This window comes from Coregonus lavaretus, assembly GCF_964263955.1.
Source record: "Coregonus lavaretus genome assembly, chromosome: 23".
NCBI classification, from domain to species: Eukaryota; Metazoa; Chordata; class Actinopteri; order Salmoniformes; family Salmonidae; genus Coregonus; species Coregonus lavaretus.
In genome coordinates, this window is record NC_140010.1 from 2,443,104 (window position 1) to 2,466,743 (window position 23,640).

Here is a 23,640-nt window from a genome sequence, read left to right on the forward strand (position 1 = left end):
GGATGAACGCAATGCCCTCGCCTGGGTGTAGGGACTGATCAGAGCCTGAAGGTACGGAGGTGCCGTTCCCCTCACTGCTCCATAGGCAAGCACCATGGTCTTGTAACGGATGCGAGCTTCAACTGGAAGCCAGTGGAGTGTGCGGAGGAGGGGGGTGACGTGAGAGAACTTGGGAAGGTTGAACACCAGACGGGCTGCGGCATTCTGGATGAGTTGTAGGGGTTTAATGGCACAGGCAGGGAGCCCAGCCAACAGCGAGTTGCAGTAATCCAGACGGGAGATGACAAGTGCCTGGATTAGGACCTGTGCCGCTTCCTGTGTAAGGCAGGGTCGTACTCTCCGAATGTTGTAGAGCATGAACCTGCAGGATCGGGTCACCGCCTTGATGTTGGCGGAGAACGACAGGGTGTTGTCCAGGGTCACGCCAAGGCTCTTCGCACTCCGGGAGGAGGACACAACGGAGTTGTCAACCGTGATGGCGAGATCATGGAACGGGCAGTCCTTCCCCGGGAGGAAGAGCAGCTCCGTCTTGCCAGGGTTCAGCTTGAGGTGGTGATCCGTCATCCATACTGATATGTCGGCCAGACATGCAGAGATGCGATTCGCCACCTGGTTATCAGAAGGGGGAAAGGAGAAGATTAGTTGTGTATCGTCAGCGTAGCAATGATAGGAGAGGCCATGTGAGGATATGACAGAGCCAAGTGACTTGGTGTATAGGGAGAAAAGGAGAGGGCCTAGAACTGAGCCCTGGGGGACACCAGTGGTGAGAGCACGTGGTGCGGAGACAGCTTCTCGCCACGCCACTTGGTAGGAGCGACCGGTCAGGTAGGACGCAATCCAGGAGTGAGCCGCGCCGGAGATGCCCAGCTCGGAGAGGGTGGAGAGGAGGATCTGATGGTTCACTGTATCAAAGGCAGCAGACAGGTCTAGAAGGACAAGAGCAGAGGAGAGAGAGTTGGCTTTAGCAGTGCGGAGAGCCTCCGTGACACAGAGAAGAGCAGTCTCAGTTGAATGACCAGTCCTGAAACCTGACTGGTTTGGATCAAGAAGGTCAGCCACCACTAGTAAGAAGATGATGGAAGATGATATTTCGAGGACAGAATTTAGGATATAAGCTGTTGAAGAATACTGATATGTTAACAACAAGAAGGAACAGGACCAAGAAACTCTCAGAAAACTCAATCATACAACTGGTGGAGAAGAGAAGCTTTGGTTATGAAGAATCAGAGTGAACCAAATCAACAATCACTGTTACAGCTTCAACAGGACCAGTTCCAACCGCAATTGTACCAGCCACCATTGGGGGTACCAGTTATCCATATCCACAGCCAGTTTCTGGGCAGACACAGAATTGGAGAGGAAGAGGACGAGAAGGCTTAGAAGGAGGAGGAAGATTTCAGCTACACTTCCAGCAACTTCCAGAAGACGGTTATAATTGTGGACAGGTTGGTTACTTTACCTGTGATTGCAATGGGCCAGGAGGAAACAACAGAGGAAATTTCTGAGGAAGATAAAGGAGCAAGTGAAGATCACCTGTTCTCTAGGTGAACCCTTCAAGGATTCTAGAGGTGCCTAGAAGATCCGAAAGGGGGGTGTCAGCTGATAGCACCGATTAGAGAAGAAGAGAAAATATCTAACAATTGAAGTAAAAACAAAGGACTAGGAGAGGTGAATAGTGGAAAAGCTTTTATCTGTGTTGAGCCTAAAGAGGTTAAACATCTCACTATGTAAAAATTAACTAATTGGGATAGGATTTGAGGGAGTAAAACAGCTAATTACTCTTAAGGAACCAATTGAGCTCTTCTATAAAAATCAAAGAGAAATTAAAATAGACATACTAATATTAGAACATATACCTATTGCATTGTTGGAAAGAGATGCATTGTGTAAATTGAACTGTACAATAAGATGTACACTAGACGACTGTCTGGTGGAGGATTTTTAAAAAAGTAGGGTTTTTGGGAATCATATTTGCTTAAAAAGATAATATCATAGGAAGGATGATAATCTATTAGACTGCCTATTAGACAATCTGTCTGAAAATAAAGTTAAAAGGGGTGACTGTTATTCTGGGTTACATTCCTACACCAAGAGATTTCAGGCTAGGCTAAAAGGTGTTTAGTCGTTTGCCAAGTCTGTGTGTAAAGAAGTCAGAAGCAGGTGGGGACTTCCCAATCACATATTCAAAAAATTTGGTGGTAAAGGATTTTGTGAATAAATCAGTGGAAAAGGTTTTTAAAAGTTAGGAGAAAAGATTAGATTTAAAAAAAGTTAGGAGAACTAGGGTTGAAGGAACTCTAAGACAGTAAGCTAAGTTTCAATGTTAGTTAGTAGTAAAAGAGAGAGAACAGTGGTGAAGGGCATTTTAGAGTTCAGTGGGAAGATAGATATGGTAGAAGTTTAGATCTGTTAGGAGCAGATGCATTGAGAAAGTATGCGTTGCTGAATGATAAGAGAAGATTGAAGGTGATTGAGTATCTATATTTACAATTCCCAGCAGGAAGATCAAGGTAATTGTAGGTGTATTTTTTATAATCAAAAGTTTGAAAGTGAGGGTTTAGAGTAGGAAGAGAGAGTGAATGTAAGTTACATTTACGTCATTTGACACTAGTGGTGATAGATGGAAGTACAAGCAAAGAGTTCAAAGCTTTGGGGAAACTAGATGAAGTAACAATAAGGACATTAACACGTCAGTCTATTAAAACAACAGTGAGAAGCAATTTAACTCTTTCAACATTGATAGTTATTAAAGCCATAAATATATCGCATTTGATTATAAGGGAACCAATAGCTCCAGCACCAATTTTAGAGGAAAAGACTGTTATTAGGGTTAGGATGAGTGATCCAGCTCATCTTCATTGTAGATGTGAGAGATGGAGTGGAGAGGGGACGTTCCTCCCACATGGAGAGATAATTATGGAGAAGAAGTATTGTTATCAGGACCAGAAGTAGAAGCTGTTGCACCTAGTCAAAGGAGGTATAGTTTGTACAACGATATGAAGTGGAAGAGGGTTATGAGTGATTGTTCATTTATTTTGCGTAATGTTACAGAGAAAGATCAGGGAGAATATATGTGTACTTATCTAGTGCAAGCATTAAAATTTGTTCCGGTTAAGAATTATTGGTTAAAAGGCTATGTAATTCGTAAAGTGACGCTTATAATGGAAGATTTGAAATCTGTTGAAGCTTCCACAGTCACCGAAGGAGTTCAGGAGAAGTAGATTACAGTAGTCACTCCAACAGTAAATAATACACAGAGGATATCGGTAGCTTTCCCACTAGAAGTAGTTAAAGGTGTTAATACATCAACTAAATCAACTACTTTAATGGTAACTTTGGAAGGGATTAATGATGCGACGGCAATAACAAATGTGGGAAGTATGACACCGACACCGACAACAACTTTTCTGAAATTAAAGGGGGTAGCAAGAAGGACTCAGGGGTTCATGGTACGGATAGAGAGTGCTGTCAATGATAGTAAGGATAGGGTTAAAATAGGAGAGCAGATAGTGGTAGAGAACAATATAGATTCATCTGAAATAGTGAAGGATACTATCATGGAGGTACAGGATGAGGTCTTTGATTTTAATGACAGACAAGGAGAGGTATCTGATCAGTACCGCTCGTTAGGGAAGAGAGAAACTAAATGGAAGGCATGTGGTTTGATTCTTCTGTTGTGAAAATTAAAGATGGATGGGCAGGTAGGAATCTTTGGTTCCTGTAAGATCAGTGAGGAATCTTGAGGGTCCATGTCTGTTGAGAATTCCAGCACCAAACATTTTAGACGGTCGCTCGACCTCTATCAAGTATGTGTCAATCTTATGCTTTGTCATGGCTGTTGTATCAGCAACAATCAGTAACAGATAAAATAATGTCGTTGTCAAAACATTTGTTTAAGCCTAGGTTTAAGTGTTCTTGGTTAAATGAATTACCCTATGGGAATTTGTTAGATGGGAAGGAAAATCAGGTAACAGCGAACCCTGAAGCATTGGAGGTGAAACCAGTGAGGGCTAAAAGTTGTTTTTGTTCTAATACAACATATGATGTAAGGGGTATGTTTATGGGAATATCAGATTGTGATGATTATATGATAACTTTGGGTATGCATGACCTTAAGGGTAGTAATGAGAAATATAATGTTACTTTTTATGTTCCAAATAGTAAGAACAGCAAGACTTTGATGGTGAAAGATTAGCTTTTGCCTGACAATGTGACTATGGGAATTTTAGAGATATTTGGAGGGTTTGTGGTGATGAAGCATATATATTCTTACCCTATGGATGGACAGGATGTTGTTAAATGTCAACGTTGAAGCTTCCATATGAGGTTTCTACCATTAAAAGAGGGGTAGCACCGGACACAGATAAATCTGAATCTAGGTTTGGAAGTAGGGTGGAAAGGGACATGGCGACATTTCATAGTCTGGGAAGCCTATCATTGGAGGATAAGGCTAAGAGAGAAGGGGGGACTTTTTTCCATGGTATGGTGTAACATTTTTGGCAGATCATATTGATAATATTAGCTATACTTTGATTCCAGATAGTTCAGATAGTATCACTATGCGTTGAAGAATATAAGGGATGCGTTTGGTAGATCTGAAGGAGCTGGATGGTCAGCAAAGACTTGGTTGCAAGATCAGTTAGGCCCAGTAGGAGCAGTGATGGATTAGATTTTAATGGCAGCTTTGATAGCACTGTGTGTGATGTTTGTGATTTGTTGCTGACCTTTGCGAAAGCTATGATATTGAGATAGGTTGGAGTTGTGATGCCTGGAGACAACGCTCAGATGCCGTTGTTGACTGTTCCTGATCTGGATGAAGAGGGACAAGTGGGACTGGATGGAGTATTGATGATAAATATCCTTTTTGATTTTTTGATCATTTTCCAAAAAAAATTCAATATTAGTGTGATTTTAGTATGATGTTATGAATCAAAGGGGGGAAGTGTATGAATGAATTGTATGAATGAATCGTATTATCCTAGTTCATTATTCTATCATTTATAGTGATTCATACATCATTTATATATAATTTTTATATTCTTAGTTGATATTGATGTTTAATTTGAAAGTGTTGTTTTGCAAAAGATACTGTTTGGTCTTTTCTTTTCTTCCAGAAGCATTTGGGGGAATATGTGGAGATTGAAATACTCAAACAAGGACAATATGAAGGGACAATATGAAAGGACAATGACTGGAGGAGATGGAACAAGGAAGGTGTGGAAAGATTCCGATTCCATCATCAACAATGCATTGGAAGAGGAGACTACGGAGGAGATGAAGTGTAGTGGACTACATTCCAGTGTCTGCAATGAAATATAGACATATTTGCATGTGTAATACATAATTTGTGTCATATTCTTAGGTATAAATTTTTGTAGAATGATATTTGATGTTATTGGATACATGTGGGGATCTTAGGTGTTTTTGTTTATTTCGTGAATGCTTAGGGACAGGGAGTCTAGGCAGGGATAGAGGTCCACTATAGGGTCCGATGGGTTGACCAGCCTTGGTGTGGACATTTTGGATAGTATTTTGTTTGCAGGGACTTACATGTGTATTTAATTGCATCATAGTTTCAAATGCATTGATAAGGATTTATGAATTCACCGGGATTACCTAGGTGGTTGCCTGGGGCAGAGGGACCGTGAGAGAATTTTACTGTCTTGATTGATGGATGGATTTGGAACGAAGGTTGCCAGACAGTTTTTCGCTCTCACACTCCATAAAGATTTGTTCATATTTCATAGTAATGTATTCACACTTCATAAACATTTATTCATATTTCATGGAAAGGTATTTACACTCTAGAGAAGAATGTTTTTTGGTTTAATGTTAAAGATACTCAATAAGATAAATTGTTACTTGTCATAATCCTATTCTGTTTGTTTTCGAGACTTTTAGTTCGTCTCGAAGGGGGGATATGTAGTGTATTAAGATTATGACTTTCTTAATGGAACCAGAGGGGATGTTTATCTTAGTTCAAAAGTAGCCATTTGTAGGGTGACGCCCCAGGGGAGACAGGTGATTGGACAGCAGAGGGAGCAACCCATATTTTTGCATTGTTTATAAGTATATGCTGGACGAAGAAGAGGTTAGAGCAGCCATTGCAATCTGGGACGTTGCTCTCCGGGTGATCTTGACACCTGTAACTCATGCTGAAAGCTTGTGATATGAATAAACTTATGATCAAGGTTCAGTATGAGCGGACTCCTTTGTTACAGCAATGACCAGCAACATTTGACTTCCGACACAACATTTCTAATACCAAAGGTAACTGAACTAAATGACTATCGCCCCGTAGCACTCACCTCTGTCATCATGAAGTGCTTTGAGAGGCTAGTTAAGGATCATATCACCTCTACCTTACCTGACACCCTAGACCCACTTCAATTTGCTTACCACCCCCAATAGATCCACAGACGATGCAATCGCCATCACACTGCACACTGCCCTATCCCATCTGGACAAGAGGAATACCTATGTAAGAATGCTGTTCATTGACTATAGCTCAGCATTCAACACCATAGTACCCTCCAAGCTCATCATTAAGCTCGAGGCCCTGGGTCTGAACCCCGCCCTGTGCAACTGGGTCCTGGACTTCCTGACGGGCCGCCCCCAGGTGGTGAAGGTAGGAAACAACATATCCACTTCGCTGATCCTCAACACTGGGGCCCCACAAGGGTGGGTGCTCAGCCCCCTTCTGTACTCCCTGTTCACCCGTGACTGCGTGGCCAAGCACGCCTCCAACTCAATCATCAAGTTTGCAGACAACACAACAGTAGTAGGCTTGATTACCAACAATGACTAGACAGCCTACAGGGAGGAGGTGAGGGCTCTGGGAGTGTGGTGCCAGGAAAATAACCTCTCACTCAATGTCAACAAAACAAAGGAGATGATCGTGGACTTCAGGAAACAGCAGAGGGAGCACGCCCCTATCCACATCGACGGGACCGCTGTGGAGAAGGTGGAAAGCTTCAAGTTCCTTGGCATACACATCCCTGACAAACTGAAATGGTCCACCCACGCAGACTGTGGTGAAGAAGGCACAACAGAGCCTTGGCTTGGCACCTAAAACCCTCAAACTTTTACAGATGCACAATTGAGAGCATCCTGTCGGGCTGTATCACCGCCTGGTACGGCAACTGCACCGCTTGCAACCGCAGGGCTCTCCAGAGGGTGGTGCGGTCTGCCGAACGCATTACCGGGGGCAAACTACCCGCCCTCCAGGACACCTACAGCACCCGATGTCACAGGAAGGCCAAAAAGATCATCATTGACATCAACCACCCGATCCACTGCCTGTTCACCCCGCTATCATCCAGAAGGCGAGGTCAGTACAGGTGCATCAAAGCTGGGACCGAGAGAATGAAAAACAGCTTCTATCTCAAGGCCATCAGACTGTTAAATAGCCATCACTAGCACATTAGAGGCTGCTGCTGCCTATTAAAATCACTGGCCACTTTAAGAAATGGAACACTAGTCACTTTAATAATGTTTACATATCTTGCACTACTCATCTCATATGTACAGTGGGGCAAAAAAGTATTTAGTCAGCCACCAATTGTGCAAGTTCTCCCACTTAAAAAGATGAGAGAGGCCTGTAATTTTCATCATAGGTACACGTCAACTATGACAGACAAATTGAGAAAAAAAAATCCAGAAAATCCCATTGTAGGATTTTTAATGAATTTATTTGCAAATTATGGTGGAAAATAAGTATTTGGTCACCTACAAACAAGCAAGATTTCTGGCTCTCACAGACCTGTAACTTCTTCTTTAAGAGGCTCCTCTGTCCTCCACTCGTTACCTGTATTAATGGCACCTGTTTGAACTTGTTATCAGTATAAAAGACACCTGTCCACAACCTCAAACAGTCACACTCCAAACTTCACAATGGCCAAGACCAAAGAGCTGTCAAAGGACACCAAAAACAAAATTGTAGACCTGCACCAGGCTGGGAAGACTGAATCTGCAACAGGTAAGCAGCTTGGTTTGAAGAAATCAACTGTGGGAGCAATTATTAGGAAATGGAAGACATACAAGACCACTGATAATCTCCCTCGATCTGGGGCTCCATGCAAGATCTCACCCCGTGGGGTCAAAATGATCACAAGAACGGTGAGCAAAAATCCCAGAACCACACGGGGGGACCTAGTGAATGACCTGCTGAGAGCTGGGACCAAAGTAACAAAGCCAACCATCAGTAACACAGTACGCCGCCAGGGACTCAAATCCTGCAGTGCGAGACGTGTCCCCCTGCTTAAGCCAGTACATGTCCAGGCCCGTCTGAAGTGCATTTGGATGATCCAGAAGAGGATTGGGAGAATGTCATATGGTCAGATGAAACCAAAATAGAACTTTTTGGTAAAAACTCAACTCGTCATGTTTGGAGGACAAAGAATGCTGAGTTGCATCCAAAGAACACCATACCTACTTGGGGTTGGAAACATCATGCTTTGGGGCTGTTTTTCTGCAAAGGGACCAGGACGACTGATCCGTGTAAAGGAAAGAATGAATGGGGCCATGTATCGTGAAATTTTGAGTGAAACCCTCCTTCCATCAGCAAGGGCATTGAAGATGAAACGTGGCTGGGTCTTTCAGCATGACAATGATCCCAAACACACCGCCCGGGCAACGAAGGAGTGGCTTCGTAAGAAGCATTTCAAGGTCCTGGAGTGGCCTAGCCAGTCTCCAGATCTCAACCCCATAGAAAATATTTGGAGGGAGTTGAAAGTCTGTGTTGCCCAGCGACAGCCCCAAAACATCACTGCTCTAGAGGAGATCTGCATGGAGGAATGGGCCAAAATACCAGCAACAGTGTGTGAAAACCTTGTGAAGACTTACAGAAAACGTTTGACCTGTGTCATTGCCAACAAAGGGTATATAACAAAGTATTGAGAAACTTTTGTTATTGACCAAATACTTATTTTCCACCATCATATGCCAATAAATTCATTAAAAATCCTACAATGTGATTTTCTGGAATTTTTTTTCTATTTTTGTCTGTCATAGTTGACGTGTACCTATGATGAAAATTACAGGCCTCTCTCATCTTTTTAAGTGGGAGAACTTGCACAATTGGTGGCTGACTAAATACTTTTTTTCCCCACTGTATATACTGCATTCTATTCTATAATATTCTACTGTATCTTAGTCCATGCCGCTCTGTCATTGCTTGTCCATATATGTATATATTCTTAAATTCCATTCCTTACTTACAGTTGTGTGTATTGGGTATATGTTGTGAAATTGTTAGATATTACTATTTTTTTAATTTATTTTTTAATGTAGGGGGTAGATCAGCTTTAATATTGCAGATAGATTGTAACTTCCATCAATGTAATTGTCTGCATCACTTCCAATCCCCCATATGTTTTTTTTCTCGCATATATACACATACATACATACATACATACATACATACATACATAAACTGTATATGTATGTAAGTCGGAAGTTTACATACACCTAAATACATTTAAATTCAGTTTTTCACAATTCCTGACATTTAATTCTAGTTCCCTGTCTTAGGTCAGTTAGGATCACCACTTTATTTTAAGGATGTGAAATGTCAGAATAATAGTAGAGAGAATTATATATTTCAGCTTTTATTTCTTTCATCACATTCCCAGTGGGTCAGAAGTTTACATACACTCAATTAGTATTTGGTAGCATTGCCTTTAAATTGTTTAAGTTGGGTCAAACGTTTCGGGTAGCCTTCCACAAGCTTCCCACAATAAGTTGGGTGAATTTTCCTTCCTCATAATGCCATCTATTTTGTGAAGTGCACCAGTCCCTCCTGCAGCAAAGCACCCCCACAGCATGATGCTGCCACCCCCGTGCTTCACGGTTGGGATGGTGTTCTTCGGCTTGCAAGCACCCCCTTTTTCCTCCAAACATAACGATGGTCATTATGGCCAAACAGTTCTATTTTTGTTTCATCAGACCAGAGGACATTTCTCCAAAAAGTACGATCTTTGTCTCCATGTGCAGTTGCAAACCGTAGTCTGGCTTTTTTATGGCGGTTTTGGAGCAGTGGCTTCTTCCTTGCCGAGCGGCCTTTCAGGTTGTGTCGATTTATATGACTTGTTTTACTGTGGATATATATACTTTTGTTTCTTCCAGCATCTTCACAAGGTCCTTTGCTGTTGTTCTGGAATTGATTTGCACTTTTCGCACCAAAGTACATTCATCTCTAGGAGACAGAAAGTGTCTCCATCCTGAGCGGTATGACGGCTGCGTGGTCCCATGGTGTTTATACTTGCGTACTATTGTTTGTACAGATGAACGTGGTACCTTCAGGTATTTGGAAATTGCTCCCAAGGATGAACCAGACTTGTGGAGGTCTGCCATTTTTTTCTGAGGTCTTGGCTGATTTCTTTTGATTTTCCCATGATGTCAAGCAAAGAGGCACTGAGTTTGAAGGTAGGCCTTGAAATACATCCACAGGTACACCTCCAACTGACTCAAATGATGTCAATTAGCCTATCAGAAGCTTCTAAAGCCATGACATCATTTTCTGGAATTTTCCAAGCTGTTTAAAGGCACAGTCAACTTAGTGTATGTAAACTTCTAACCCACTGGAATTGTGATACAGTGAATTATAAGTGAAATAATCTGTCTGTAAACAATTGTTGGAAAAATTACTTGTGTCATGCACAAAGTAGATGTCCTAATCGACTTGCCAAAACTATAGTTTGTTAACAAGAGATTTGTGGAGTGGTTGAAAAACAAGTTTTAATGACTCCAACCTAAGTGTATGTAAACTTCCGACTTCAACTGTATTTACATAACTTTAAAAAAATATATATTTCCCTTTATTACTTTCCAACCCCAACACCCCTTCCCTAATTGGAGTAAACTAGTGAACAACAACGCTTAGGCCTCATACTTCCAGCTTATACAGTGGGGAGAACAAGTATTTGATACACTGTCGATTTTGCAGGTTTTCCTACTTACAAAGCATGTAGAGGTCTGTAATTTTTATCATAGGTACACTTCAACTGTGAGCGACGGAATCTAAAACAGAAATCCAGAAAATCACATTGTATGATTTTTAAGTAATTAATTTGCATTTTATTGCATGACATAAGTATTTGATACATCAGAAAAGCAGAACTTAATATTTGGTACAGAAACCTTTGTTTGCAATTACAGAGATCATTCGTTTCCTGTATGTCTTGACCAGGTTTGCACACACTAAAGCAGGGATTTTGGCCCACTCCTCCATACAGACCTTCTCCAGATCCTTCAGGTTTCGGGGCTGTCGCTGGGCAATACAGACTTTCAGCTCCCTCCAAAGATGTTCTATTGGGTTCAGGTCTGGAGACTGGCTAGGCCACTCCAGGACCTTGAGATGCTTCTTACGGAGCCACTCCTTAGTTGCCCTGGCTGTGTGTTTCGGGTCGTTGTCATGCTGGAAGACCCAGCCATGACCCATCTTCAATGCTCTTACTGAGGGAAGGAGGTTGTTGGCCAAGATCTCGCGATACATGGCCCCATCCATCCTCCCCTCAATACGGTGCAGTCGTCCTGTCCCCTTTGCAGAAAAGCATCCCCAAAGAATGATGTTTCCACCTCCATGCTTCACGGTTGGGATGGTGTTCTTGGGGTTGTACTCATCTTTCTTCTTCCTCCAAACACGGCGAGTGGAGTTTAGACCAAAAAGCTCTATTTTTGTCTCATCAGACCACATGACCTTCTCCCATTCCTCCTCTGGATCATCCAGAAGGTCATTGGCAAACTTCAGACGGGCCTGGACATGCGCTGGCTTGAGCAGGGGGACCTTGCGTGCGCTGCAGGATTTTAATCCATGACGGCGTAGTGTGTTACTAATGGTTTTCTTTGAGACTGTGGTCCCAGCTCTCTTCAGGTCATTGACCAGGTCCTGCCGTGTAGTTCTTGGCTGATCCCTCACCTTCCTCATGATCATTGATGCCCCACGAGGTGAGATCTTGCATGGAGCCCCAGACCGAGGGTGATTTGACCGTCATCTTGAACTTCTTCCATTTTCTAATAATTGCGCCAACAGTTGTTGCCTTCTCACCAAGCTGCTTGCCTATTGTCCTGTAGCCCATCCCAGCCTTGTGCAGGTCTACAATTGTATCCCTGATGTCCTTAAACAGCTCTCTGGTCTCGGCCATTGTGGAGAGGTTGGAGTCTGTTTGATTGAGTGTGTGGACAGGTGTCTTTTATACAGGTAACGAGTTCAAACAGGTGCAGTTAATACAGGTAATGAGTGGAGAACAGGAGGGCTTCTTAAAGAAAAACTAACAGGTCTGTGAGAGCTGGAATTCTTACTGGTTGGTAGGTAATCAAATACTTATGTCATGCAATAAAATGCAAATTAATTACTTAAAAGTCATACAATGTGATTTTCTGGATTTTTGTTTTAGATTCCGTCTCTCACAGTTGAAGTGTACCTATGATCAAAATTACAGACCTCTACATGCTTTGTAAGTAGGAAAACCTGCAAAATTGGCAGTGTATCAAATACTTGTTCTCCCCACTGTACATACTATATACATTTTATGGACACAGTCAATTTTACAAAAATTCAGTTTTGTTGGTTTTTACTCATGAACTTCCTCTACCCTCAACCTCTCCGATCATTTTCATGATGTTCATGATGTTTGCTTCTATATGCTATATCTTTCTAACTGTGCTCTTTCACAAAAGCTCTCAACCTATAACCTATATACAGTGAGGGAAAAAAGTATTTGATCCCCTGCTGATTTTGTACGTTTTCCCACTGACAAAGACATGATCAGTCTATAATTTTAATGGTAGGTTTATTTGAACAGTGACAGACAGAATAACAACAACAAAATCCAGAAAAACAAATGTCAAAAATGTTATAAATTGATTTGCATTTTAATGAGGGAAATAAGTATTTGACCCCTTCTCAATCAGAAAGATTTCTGGCTCCCAGGTGTCTTTTATACAGGTAACGAGCTGAGATTAGGAGTACACTCTTAAAAGGGAGTGCTCCTAATCTCAGCTTGTTACCTGTATAAAAGACACCTGTCCACAAAAGAAATCAATCAATCAGATTCCAAACTCTCCACCATGGCCAAGACCAAAGAGCTCTCCAAGGATGTCAGGGACAAGATTGTAGACCTACACAAGGCTGGAATGGGCTACAAGACCATCGCCAAGCAGCTTGGTGAGAAGGTGACAACAGTTGGTGCGATTATTCGCAAATGGAAGAAACACAAAAGAACTTGTGTTTTTTAGTGATCCAATACGTAATATAGTACATTTGTCATAATTTGGTTTTAATCCAGAGAGGTTAGAAAATGTATCTAGATCCTCTATGAGGCTGTGGAGGGATTCTAGTTGTGGATCTAAAAGAAAACATGAATCATCTGTGTACAATGACACCTTTGTTTTTAAGCCCTGTATTTCTAATCCTCTGATATTATTATTGGATCTGATTTTAATAGCTAACATCTCGATGGCCACAATAAATAGATATGCCGATAGTGGACAACCTTGTTTCACTCCTCTTGACAGTTTAAAACTTTCTGAGAAATAGCCATTATTTACTATTTTACACCTAGGGTTACTATACATGATTTTGACCCATTTTATAAGAGAATCTCCAACATTTGTATATAAACCCCAGTCCTACTTTATCAAATTCCTTTTCAAAGTCTGCTATGAATAGCAGGCCTGGTTTCCCAGATTTTTCATAGTGTTCTATTGTTTCCAGTACTTGCCTTATATTATCTCCAATGTATTGTCCATGTACAAAACCTGTCTGATTAGAAAGAATAATGTCCGACAATACCTTTTTTAATTATATGCACTATACATTTTGCTAGAATTTTTGCATCACAACACTGAAGTGTAAGGGGCCTCCAATTTTTGTAATGGACTGGATCTTTATATTTTCCACTTGTATCCTGTTTCAGTAATAATGAAATCAGACCTTCTTCTTGAGTGTCTGATAATCTACCATTTACATAGGAGTGGTTAAAACATGCTAATAGCGGTCCTCTTAGTATATCAAAAAAGGTTTGGTATACCTCGACGGGTATGCCATCCAACCCTGGAGTTTTCCCGGACTTAATATCTTTAATTGCATCCAGAAGTTTCTCCTCTGTAATTTCACCTTCACATGAGTCTTTCTGTATGGCTGTTAATTTTACATTATCAATATACATTTTTTTCTAAAATTAGCTTCAGTTAGAGAAGATGGAGGCGACTGAAACGAAAACATATGCTTAAAGTACTTTGTTTCCTCCTTCAAAATATAATTTGGTGAATCATGGGTGACTCTGTCATTTGTAACCAGTTTCAGTCAATTCTTTTTGGTACCTTTTCTATGTAGAAGATAAAAAAATTATTCAAAAAAATCATATTCCATCCAGTTTGCTTTATTTTTATAATATATTACACTTGATCTTTCTTGAATAAGTTTCTCAATTTCTTTTTGTTTTTCCTCTAATTTATTCTGAGCCTCTATGTTACAGTTTTTATTGCTGTCTATCTGTTCTGTTAGACCTATTTCCTTTGTTAGGATGGACTATTTTGACCTAAATTGCTTTTGTTTTCGAGATGAGTACTGAATTGCATGGCCTCTAAAGGCACATTTAAAAGTGTCCCATACAATAAGGGGATTTGCTGTACCTATGTTATGTCGGAAAATATCAGTTATAAATTCCTCTGTCCTAGTTTAAAAAAAGTTATCATCCAATAGGCTTTGATTACATTTCCAATATCCTCGCCCACGTGGAAATTCAGTAAGAGTAATGTACAGTGGCTTCCATTTTTCCTATTTTGTTGCCTTACAACCTGGAATTAAAACAGATTTTTTTTAGATTTGTATCATTTGATTTACACAACATGCCTACCACTTTGAAGATGCAAAATATTTTTTGGGGTGAAAAAAACAAGAAATAAGACAAGAAAACCGAAAACTTGAGCGTGCATAACTATTCAGCCCCCCAATGTCAATGCTTTGTAGAGCCACCATTTGCAGCAATTACAGCTGCAAGTCTCTTGAGGTACAGTGGGGAAAAAAAGTATTTAGTCAGCCACCAATTGTACAAGTTCTCCCACTTAAAAAGATGAGAGAGGCCTGTAATTTTCATCATAGGTACACGTCAACTATGACAGCCAAATTTAGAAAAAAAATCCAGAAAATCACATTGTAGGATTTTTAATGAATTTATTTGCAAATTATGGTGGAAAATAAGTATTTGGTCACCTACAAACAAGCAAGATTTATGGCTTTCACAGACCTGTAACTTCTTCTTTAAGAGGCTCCTCTGTCCTCCACTCGTTACCTGTATTAATGGCACCTGTTTGAACTTGTTATCAGTATAAAAGACACCTGTCCACAACCTCAAACAGTCACACTCCAAACTCCACTATGGCCAAGACCAAAGAGCTGTCAAAGGACACCAGAAACAAAATTGTAGACCTGCACCAGGCTGGGAAGACTGAATCTGCAATATGTAAGCAGCTTGGTTTGAAGAAATCAACTGTGGGAGCAATTATTAGGAAATGGAAGACATACAAGACCACTGATAATCTCCCTCGATCTGGGGCTCCACGCAAGATCTCACCCCGTGGGGTCAAAATGATCACAAGAACGGTGAGCAAAAATCCCAGAACCACACGGGGGGACCTAGTGAATGACCTGCAGAGAGCTGGGACCAAAGTAACAAAGCCGACCATCAGTAACACACTACGCCGCCAGGGACTCAAATCCTGCAGTGCCAGACGTGTCCCCCTGCTTAAGCCAGTACATGTCCAGGCCCGTCTGAAGTTTGCTAGAGTGCATTTGGATGATCCAGAAGAGGATTGGGAGAATGTCATATGGTCAGATGAAACCAAAATATAACTTTTTGGTAAAAACTCAACTCGTCGTGTTTGGAGGACAAAGAATGCTGAGTTGCATCCAAAGAACACCATACCTACTGTGAAGCATGGGGGTGGAAACATCATGCTTTGGGGCTGTTTTTCTGCAAAGGGACCAGGACGACTGATCCGTGTAAAGGAAAGAATGAATGGGGCCATGTATCGTGAGATTTTGAGTGAAAACCTCCTTCCATCAGCAAGGGCATTGAAGATGAAACGTGGCTGGGTCTTTCAGCATGACAATGATCCCAAACACACCGCCCGGGCAACGAAGGAGTGGCTTCGTAAGAAGCATTTCAAGGTCCTGGAGTGGCCTAGCCAGTCTCCAGATCTCAACCCCATAGAAAATCTTTGGAGGGAGTTGAAAGTCCGTGTTGCCCAGCGACAGCCCCAAAACATCACTGCTCTAGAGGAGATCTGCATGGAGGAATGGGCCAAAATACCAGCAACAGTGTGTGAAAACCTTGTGAAGACTTACAGAAAACGTTTGACCTGTGTCATTGCCAACAAAGGGTATATAACAAAGTATTGAGAAACTTTTGTTATTGACCAAATACTTATTTTCCACCATAATTTGCAAATAAATTCATTAAAAATCCTACAATGTGATTTTCTGGATTTTTTCTTCTCATTTTGTCTGTCATAGTTGACGTGTACCTATGATGAAAATTACAGGCCTCTCTCATCTTTTTAAGTGGGAGAACTTGCACAATTGGTGGCTGACTAAATACTTTTCCCCCCACTGTATATGTTTGTATATTTACCAATAAAAAATACCATAGTGATTGAGTGTCCATATAGCTGTACCATGATATTTGCATTGCTACTAAGTAACCCTCCAATTGTTCTCCCCACCCCAAGTTGGGCCGTCATCCCAGTGATCAACATACTCCACCCCGTCCCCCCGGATCACCACCCCCGTAGAGGCCAGGACCCATCCATCGAAAACAGCACATAGTGCCACCCACAAAACAGAAGCAGGTCAACCGCCAAAAGCATTTCCAATACTCTCACCTGAATGAATATATATATATATATATATATATATATATATATATATATATATTCAAATATCTTGCATATCTTAATTTGCATCATTATCAATTAATATGCGTAATAATGTTGTCAGTTCATGCGTTAGATTGTTACCTATAACCCGGATTGCCATTGTATTACATGACATTTTTGTCAAGCAATTATTATTTTAGCAAACAATTATTGTGGTTCATCCTATATTCTCCCTAACATCCTTACAACCCCTTGCAACAGATGTGGGATAAACACACACACACACACACAGACACACACAGACACACGCACATACTCTAACACACTCAACCCCTTTCCTCCACAATCAACCATAAGATCAGATGCTCAACGGTTATTACATCCCAGAGCCCAACTCAAGAAAGGACCTGATTTACGAATGCATATACAGTTACAGCTAAAAAAAAAATTTATTTTCTTTTTGGGATCCTTATCCACTTGTACAGTAGGTGGCGGAATGCACATATAATTGTTGCGAACACCATTATACCAAAGAAGAAGAACACATGGAATGATCATATTCTTTCCGAAGTTTTCTGAGAGGGGTTTGCTGGTTTCATTTGATGTTATTCTGCCCAGGTCATCAACACAGCGCTGGTTAATAGTTTATGCTGCTCATGGTTTGCGTGGACTGTCTTGTCGTTTAGGAAGAACTATCCTCGTAAGTAGCCCGCTGTTATCATCTCTGAGTGAAACATTGTGAAATATGTTAGGTTTTAGGTCAAGACTGTCATGAAATGCGTGAATCCAGAAATATGAATTACAATAAAGAAAGCGGTATGTTTATACATGAATACATATGTCAAGTATGCACAGAGTGACTGTAAAGAAGGCACTCGTTGATCTTGTTGATCGACCACTTTTGATCTCAGGTGATCTCCCTCTTATTTTGGCGCCATCTTCTAGGTGTAGGATACAGGAGCCTGATATGCTATTTTCTTCTCACAGTGACAGAATACTGGATGGAAATGTAGCCTATTTCTTAAACTTTGGTATCCTAAAACATATGATACGATTTTTTTATGAGGTAAGAAATGTATTAATGTTGATTGATTCATGCAAAGCGTAGTTTAACCAAATGTTCAACAACAAAAAAATCCGGATTGTGGCCTAGTTTTTTTAAGGGTGTCGTCACATAATTTGGCGCTATAGTTCCAATCAGAGTTCGACTATTTGTTACACTGTATTTTTTTTTAAAAATTTGGTCCAGTTGGTTTCACATTGGTAAATGTCAAACGAACTCAATTTTCTAAACTAAACATTTACATTTACATTTTAGTCATTTAGCAGACGCTCTTATCCAGAGCGATTTACAGGTAGTGAGTGCATACATTTTAGTTTTTAATTTTTTCATACTGGCCCAAATGTCCATGAAAGTAATTTCTTTATTGGACAAAAATGCTCTAGTTAAATCCGTTTATGATGACCATGCAGCATCACTTGTGTGTCCCAATCTTCATATTACATTCGCTTTGGTCTTCCAACAACACCGGGAGGAAACAGCGCAATGGCCGCTCTAAATGCGACGTGAATAGGCTATATTCCGGTAGCCGACGGTATATCCCAGGTTTAGCCCTCGTCTCCCCTCATCTGGATCGGATGCGCTCATAAATGCGCTTCTACTCACAGAATGCTTCAGAGCTCTGAAGTTATGATGCTGCGTCAGTCCAACTACCAATAATAATGCGAGAGTCTGATTTATTTTCCCGTGTTTGGTCCGGATCAGACTGAGACCACGGCGGGTTGTTTAGTGCGGATAGTAGGCTGCGGTCCAAATGAACCGAACAGGCCAGTCCAAATGAACCGAACAGGTCGAACTAAGGCGGTCAACGCACCAGAGTTCGGAAAACCCCCACCAAACGAATTTGATGTGAAAGCCCCCTAAGATTCAAGAAGGGAATAACTTTCATGAATCATCACATTTTGTGTCATGTAGAATAATGTCAACCAGTGCTGTTGTTCGATTTATTTATTTATGTTTTACTGAAGAGTATTAGGGCCAAGTGAAGATTTTAAAAAATACAAAAAAACATTGCATGGAGAGTGCTTTAAAAACTCGAAATACTTAGCGATTAAATTCGAAATTTCGACAATAGTTGCAATTAATTTGAGAAAAAAGTTAGAAGGATTACTTTATCCTATCCCAGGTATTCCTTAAAGAGGTGGGGTTTCAAATGTCTCCGGAAGGTGGTGAGTGACTCCGCTGTCCTGGCGTCGTGAGGGAGCTTGTTCCACCATTGGGGTGCCAGAGCAGCGAACAGTTTTGACTGGGCTGAGCGGGAACTATGCTTCCGCAGAGGAAGGGGAGCCAGCAGGCCAGAGGTGGATGAACGCAATGCCCTCGTTTGGGTGTAGGGACTGATCAGAGCCTGAAGGTACAGAGGTGCCGATCCCCTCACAGCTCCATAGGCAAGCACCATGGTCTTGTAACAGATGCGAGCTTCAACTGGAAGCCAGTGGAGTGTGCGGAGGAGCGGGGTGACGTGAGAGAACTTGGGAAGGTTGAACACCAGACGGGCTGCGGCATTCTGGATGAGTTGTAGGGGTTTAATGGCACAGGCAGGGAGCCCAGCCAACAGCGAGTTGCAGTAATCCAGACGGGAGATGACAAGTGCCTGGATTAGGACCTGTGCCGCTTCCTGTGTAAGGCAGGGTCGTACTCTCCGAATGTTGTAGAGCATGAACCTGCAGGATCGGGTCACCGCCTTGATGTTAGCGGAGAACGACAGGGTGTTGTCCAGGGTCACACCAAGGCTCTTCGCACTCTGGGAGGAGGACACAACGGAGTTGTCAACCGTGATGGCGAGATCATGGAACGGGCAGTCCTTCCCCGGGAGGAAGAGCAGCTCCGTCTTGCCAAGGTTCAGCTTGAGGTGGTGATCCGTCATCCATACTGATATGTCTGCCAGACATGCAGAGATGCGATTCGCCACCTGGTTATCAGAAGGGGGAAAGGAGAAGATTAGTTGTGTATCGTCAGCGTAGCAATGATAGGAGAGGCCATGTGAGGATATGACAGAGCCAAGTGACTTGGTGTATAGGGAGAATAGGAGAGGGCCTAGAACTGAGCCCTCGGGGACACCAGTGGTGAGAGCACGTGGTGCGGAGACAGCTTCTCGCCACGCCACTTGGTAGGAGCGACCGGTCAGGTAGGACGCAATCCAGGAGTGAGCCGCGCCGGAGATGCCCAGCTCGGAGAGGGTGGAGTGGAGGATCTGATGGTTCACAGTATCAAAGGCAGCAGACAGGTCTAGAAGGACAAGAGCAGAGGAGAGAGAGTTAGCTTTAGCAGTGCGGAGAGCCTCCGTGACACAGAGAAGAGCAGTCTCAGTTGAATGACCAGTCCTGAAACCTGACTGGTTTGGATCAAGAAGGTCATTCTGAGAGAGATAGCAAGAGAGTTGGCTAAAGACGGCACGCTCAATAGTTTTGGAAAGAAAAGAAAGAAGGGATACTGGTCTGTAGTTGTTGACATCAGTGGGATCGAGTGTTGGTTTTTTGAGAAGGGGTGCAACTCTCGCTCTCTTGAAGACGGAAGGGACATAGCCAGCGGTCAAGGATGAGTTGATCAGCGAGCTGAGGTAGGGGAGAAGGTCACCGGAGATGGTCTGGAGAAGAGAGGAGGGGATGGGGTCAAGCGGGCAGGTTGTTGGGCGGCCCGCTTGACCCCATCCCCTCCTCTCTTCTCCAGACCATCTCCGGTGACCTTCTCCCCTACCTCAGAGAGAGGGGAGAAAGAAGTCAAAGCATAGGGTAGGGCAGTGTGAGCAGGACCAGCAGTGTCATTAGACTTAACAAACGAGGATCGGATGTCGTCAACCTTCTTTTCAAAGTGGTTGACGAAGTCATCCACAGAGAGAGAGGAGGGGGGGGGGGGAGGATTCAGCAGGGAGGAGAATGTGGCAAAGAGCTTCCTAGGGTTAGAGGCAGATGCTTGGAATTTAGAGTGGTAGAAAGTGGCCTTAGCAGCAGAAACAGATGAAGAAAATGTAGAGAGGAGGGAGTGAAAAGATGCCAGGTCGGCAGGGAGTTTAGTTTTCTTCCATTTCCGCTCCGCTGCCCGGAGCTCTGTTCTGTGAGCTCGCAATGAGTCATCAAGCCACGGAGCTGGAGGGGAGGACCGAGCCGGCCGGGAGGATAGGGGACACAGAGAGTCAATGGATGCAGAAAGGGAGGAGAGGAGGGTTGAGGAGGCAGAATCAGGAGATTGGAGGGAGAAGGATTGAGCAGAGGGAAGAGATGATAGGATGGAAGAGGAGAGAGTAGCGGGAGAGAGAGAGCGAAGGTTGCGTCGGCGCATTACCATCTGTGTAGGGGCAAAGTGAGTAGTGTTGGAGGAGAGCGAGAGAGAAAAGGATACAAAGTAGTGGTCGGAGACATGGAGGGGAGTTGCAGTGAGATTAGTAGAAGAGCAGCATCTAGTAAAGATGAGGTCAAGCGTATTGCCTGCCTTGTGAGTAGGGGGGGACGGTGAGAGGGTGAGGTCAAAAGAGGAGAGGAGTGGAAAGAAGGAGGCAGAGAGAAATGAGTCAAATGTAGACGTAGGGAGGTTGAAATCCCCCAAAACTGTGAGGGGTGAGCCAGCCTCAGGAAAGGAACTTATCAAGGCGTCAAGCTCATTGATGAACTCTCCAAGGGAACCTGGAGGGCGATAGATGACAAGGATATTAAGCTTAAATGGGCTAGTGACTGTGACAGCATGGAATTCAAATGAGGAGATAGACAGATGGGTTAGGGGAAAAATTGAGAATGTCCACTTGGGAGAGATGAGGATTCCTGTGCCACCACCCCTCTGACCAGATGCTCTTGGGGTATGCGAGAACACATGGTCAGACGAGGAGAGAGCAGTAGGAGTAGCAGTGTTTTCAGTGGTAATCCATGTTTCCGTCAGCGCCAGGAATTCGAGGGACTGGAGGTTAGCATAGGCTGGGATGAAGTCAGCCTTGTTGGCAGCAGAACGGCAGTTCCAGAGGCTGCCTGAGACCTGGAACTCCAGGTGTGGGGTGCGTGCAGGGACCACCAGGTTAGAGAGGCAGCAGCCACGCGGTGTGAGGCGTTTGTTTAGCCTGTGCGGAGAGGAGAGAACAGGGATAGGCAGAGGCATAGTTGACAGGCTGTAGCAAATGGCTACAATAATGCAGAGGAGATCGGAATGAAATGAACTAAACATCTGGGAAAGGAGAGAGTAGGGCCTCCCTCACCAAAACTCCCAAATATAACTCACCCAACTTCCACCTCAGAAACTATAATTGTTTCACTGAACCACCCTAATAAAAACTCTCCCAACTTCCACTTTAGAAATTAGAATTGTTGTGAACTACAGCGGTTCAATGTTTCAAGGAATAGACTCAACTTACTTTATTCAGCTAGCTAACTATGACGCCATAGCTAACTAGCATGCTAGCATCCAATAACACACAGTTTAGCACCAATACTTGGTTACAACAAACTACCAATAGTGTGTTAACACACTAAACAGATAATTTGTGTCCGTGTCTAGTTCCTTTCATAACGCAGCAATAATTAAACGTTGGCTAGCTAGCACAAATATATTGTATTTAGCTGCTACAGTACAGCTAGCTGGTCGTGTTGGCTAGCTAGCAATGGCTGCTGTGTTGACTTTGTTTGAAAAACGGCGGCGCTGCGAACAGGGAACTTGACTTGACTAGGGAAGGGGGGTAAGGTCTGAGGAGGAATGATGAAGTTCCTAATATGTATATCATACATTACAGTTGCTTTCACTTTAATATAATAATAATATAATATGCCATTTAGCAGACGCTTTTATCCAAAGCGACTTACAGTCATGCGTGCATACATTTTTGTGTATGGGTGGTCCCGGGGATCGAACCCACTACCTTGGCGTTACAAGCGCCGTGCTCTACCAGCTGAGCTACAGAGGACCACACTTTGCACCAAGGCCAATAGGCTACCTCCTCCTCCTGAAAAGACCCAATCTGCGGCACAACCTCTTCAAGGTCCTAATACTTATTGTAATATGGTTATTATGTGCTAAAAGAGCAACAATTTCCTTCTTACTAAAGCCAATTCTAAAGTATAGTTTCACCAGGTCATCGAACTAGGGCATTTCAATGGTGTCGCACAGCAACAGGGAGCCAGGGAGGCATGTCATTAATCAAATCCTCTACTTTCATCTTGAAATATAACTTCGACTATGTTATTGAAATGTACTATTCTTCAAATAAAATGTAGAGTTTATTCTTGAAATATTTCGACTTTATTCTCTAAGTTTAATTTAGAATATTCTCGAAATAATGCAACTTCATTCTCAACATTTCGAGATTTTGAAGTGTTATTCATGCACTATTTTTATTTTTTTAAGGTCAACTTTGGGCACAAAAAACGGCCTCCTACTCTGGTATCAAATACATGGCATTCCATTCGCTACGTTCTAGCAATTATTATGAGCCGTCCTCCCGTCAGCAGCCTCCACTGTCCTCCAGTATGTGTTGACCTCATTTCACAGGATTTGTTTTTGGACAGAAGCTGTAGAGATCGGTAAGAAAGGGCACTTCTGTATTCAAATATCTTATTCATCCATTTTTTTACATTTACATTTACGTCATTTAGCAGATGCTCTTATCCAAAGCGATTTACAAATTGGTGCATTCACCTTATAGCCAGTGGGACAACCACTTTACACTTTTTTTTTGGGGGGGGGGGGGTAAGGGGGGTTAGAAGGTTTACTTTATCCCACAAACA

The 23,640-nt window shown here is 42.5% G+C and overlaps 1 protein-coding gene across 1 annotated transcript in view; it reads left to right on the forward strand.

Annotated features, from left to right (window-relative positions):
• The first annotated feature begins 17,447 nt into the window (after positions 1-17,447).
• LOC311099142 (serine protease FAM111A-like) overlaps positions 17,448-23,640 on the forward strand; it is a 29,112-nt gene continuing 22,919 nt past the window's right edge. The window contains exon 1 of the mRNA XM_084139804.1: positions 17,448-17,578. The gene's annotated coding sequence lies outside the window, so the exon portion shown is untranslated. The remainder of the gene's footprint in view (positions 17,579-23,640) is intronic.